The following is a 3,535-nucleotide window of genomic DNA, read 5'->3' on the forward strand; positions in this document are numbered from 1 at the left end:
TCGGAGAAGCGGTCGTACGTCCACGAATCGATCAACGCATACTTGTCTATGGTCGTTCCTCCATTTATTATATTTTCTTCCCACCTTGTCAAATCATCTTTTCGTGTTAAACGTCTTGACCCTTTCATCTGCAATGTTTTCAGGCTCCACGTGGGATGTTCTTTTGATAAGCGAACTACTTTAATTTTCGTGGACAAAGGAATATATTCCACATTCGATTTCTTTTCTTCGGGTTCGTATTGCTCATCCGATGAAACATTTTCTTCTTCCACTTCACAGTAATGTTCGTCTTCTTGTTCATCACAATGGATCAGATCTTCATCAAGAACGAGCTTCTTCTCGCCTAACATTTGTATGGTATAATTGTACAAATGTTCTCCAATCGCCTTTGCAGCTGCCGGAATTGTACCTGACGACTGCGTGTCGATCATGTCCTCCTCTTCAAGAATTTTCATGCAATGCACGAACGCATCTTTCAACTGGCGTTTCGCAACCGCACTATGAACTGATAGTGAATCGAATTCGTCATGCAGTTCATCTGCAGTAATCGAACAACTCGGATTCACCTCCATTTTTATGATAAATATCACTAATGAAATTGATATCACAAAATTTTCCACGTATACCACTCGTTCTTCCAACTTCACAATCAGCAACGTTTTACCAGTGCGAAAGTCAATTGCCGAGTGAGGCCTGTTTCAACGTGTCCACCCCCTAAGAATAGAATCCAGGTAGATACCTGGCCCTCCCCTGTTTTCACCCTTCTTTGTCTTTTCGAACCTTCTGTATTTCGTCCTTTGCTCTTGTCCGTACACTTGTACGTACAATATTTGTTATAAGAAAGAAATCAATGTAAATAAATGTATTTTTCTTTGTTACATTTCCTTGAAATTCTACTGTACATGAAAGAGTATAAGAACTGTGGAAAAAAAATAAAAAAGAGAAAGGAGAAAAAAAGACACTAACGGGACTCGATCGAGCGATCTAGCGGTTATGGAGCTCGAACGTTAACCACTCAACCGCCGCCGCTTCTTGCTTACAGCCATAACGCAAGAGAAGATAAGCGACACATGGAACTTCTTTTGCGAATATCTCGAAAACGCGTGGCCAGTTGCGGGGCTATATATATATATATATATATTGAAAAAAGAGAAATTTTAAATGGCCAGTCAATCTCTTAGGCTCGAGTGCCCAGCCGTGACCTTTCGTCCAATGATTCGATTAAAATACTGGGTTGGGTGGGTTTAGAAAGATCAACGATCGATCTACTTTTACAGACGAAACCAGCAACAGCCGATGTTTATCTAATTCCTTTACGTGTATTTTTATCCAACAGTCAGTAGAACAATACGATGCGATGCAGTTTAATTTAAAATTGTTCTATATAGAATATAAAATCGCGAGAACAGTGGCTGGGCAGTCTGACCTCTGAATCATGTTCGTGTGTGTCTTATCGGTGAATCCTGGTAACGGAAATCGACCAAAAGAAACCTACAAACCTATTTTTGTTACACGTGTATGATACACGTTATACATGTATGATATACGTCTAGCATCGTGAGAAGCGGAGGCAGCTTGAAACTAATTTGAACACATCGTGCGAACAAACGCGTATGCTAGTCACTTTATAACAACCGTTTCTTTTTTCTTTTCGTCGTATTTTCCCTCGATAAACTGTGAGAGAAAGAGAGAGAGAAAGAGGGAGAAAGCCGGTTGGATTTGGAAATTTTTATTACTGTACGGAACGAGGAAAGATTATTTATTCACCGTGCAATTGAAACTCGGTTTTTAGAAGCGACGTGCTTATCAAATAATATCACAATCGTGGAGGGTGAAGGAGGAGGAGATCATGCAGTGAGAAGTGTAAAATTAACAGTAGGAATCGTTAATAAAACTGTAATGTCGTTTACGAATTTCCGTTCTCTTAAGTTTGAACGGGTCTTTATTTATATGAAAATGTTATGTTATTGCGATCGAAGAAGTATTTGCAGATACTGTTACCGTCTGGATTCCAGACATCCGTGCCATCGTTCCGTTCAACGACTTTCGAGAACTTAACATTTGAGGTTTCGTAGTCTTCCATCATGAATCTCCAGACTGTGATATTATTTCCGGCGGAGTATTTCATTCCTTCCACTCCAGATCCACGAATGTAAACGCAGAGCAGGCATCTCTTACCGCGACAGTTTCCAGTGAGAAGAGAAAAATATGTAAAAGAAAAGGAGAGGATAAAACGATCTAAAAATCTAAATAGAGAATCGAGTTGTTCCCATGCTATATCAAACCTGACTCTATTTCATAGTTGATTAAAAATCGTTAAAATATGAGCGAATCAGAAGTAGTGATCGGCGCTGGATAAAATCCGATCGTTTACGTTCAAATAAAAATGATACATCCGGCGTCCACGCATCCCACACATCGTGGATGAACAGCACGCGTCCAGCCAGATGTGTACGACAAAAGCCAAATTCAATTGTTCGCATCTGGTAAGTGCAAGTCTGGAAACTATATAAACTCCCTTGTCATCGGTTCAAGTGTTCTGCACGTGAAGAATTTTTAAGAATGTCAAGGAAACGAAGGTCGGGTTCAGTTGAAAAATACAAACACATTTTCTGTAACCACCGAGTGGGGAAAGATTTTCTGGAAGATAATCGGCGAGCGAGTGCTCAGTTCGCTTTGCCTTGCGTTACTGAACAAAACGATGGGTGTCCTAACGAACACGGAATATTCTAATATGTTCGTTATTTACGCGTAAGTGAGTTATAATCCGAGAGCGGCAGTGGAATTGTTCCGCGAACGGTATTCCGAACGGAACTAAGAATTAAAATAAAAACATGTATGCAAATTTTAAATTGCAAAGTGCAATGTGACAGTGGATTTGTAAAATGAAAAGTAGCAGTGAATTTGGAAAGTGTAAAAGTGATAATTTTTGTCTTGTGAACATTTGTTAATGGGAAAGTGACAGTGGTCGTGATGATAAGGAAAAAATCGTCGGGTGCAGATCACTGACTTACTCCAAGTATCAGCTGCTGCGAGCCATGTGTCCTATCTTCGAGTGCCGAAGGTCGACCCATTGACTCATTGACGTTCTTCTAGGAGCAGGTGCACTGACCAACGAAGAAATAAGTTCAACTCTGATTCTTTTCACATTTTTCATAACTTTACGTATCCTGTAATTTGTAAAGTTGTTTGTTATTTCATTGAGCATGTTACATTTGTTCAGTGAACGTAAGTAACGACTAATCCCTTTCTTTCTTCTGATATTTAACCAATTTGTTAGTTCGTTTTTGCATGCAACATTTCTTTAATCCTATGCTCTCGTCACGAGCGCGACATACGGGCGCGGCAACGCACGAGGCGGTTATCGCGCTCCTGCCCGCCTTGTATACTCGCGCTCTGATTGGGCGGGGATTTTTGTTAATAACTCAATAACCACGCCTCGGACAACTTTTTCGCAAAGGAAAAAGTTGTTTAAAATCACCTCAGCTCCTCCTCATTTTCGGGCGTAAAGGGAGTTCTGGGACACCCTGTATAT

This window comes from Ceratina calcarata, unplaced genomic scaffold (assembly GCF_001652005.2).
Source record: "Ceratina calcarata isolate Rehan_Ccalc_2016 unplaced genomic scaffold, ASM165200v1 scaffold517.2, whole genome shotgun sequence".
NCBI classification, from domain to species: domain Eukaryota; kingdom Metazoa; phylum Arthropoda; class Insecta; order Hymenoptera; family Apidae; genus Ceratina; species Ceratina calcarata.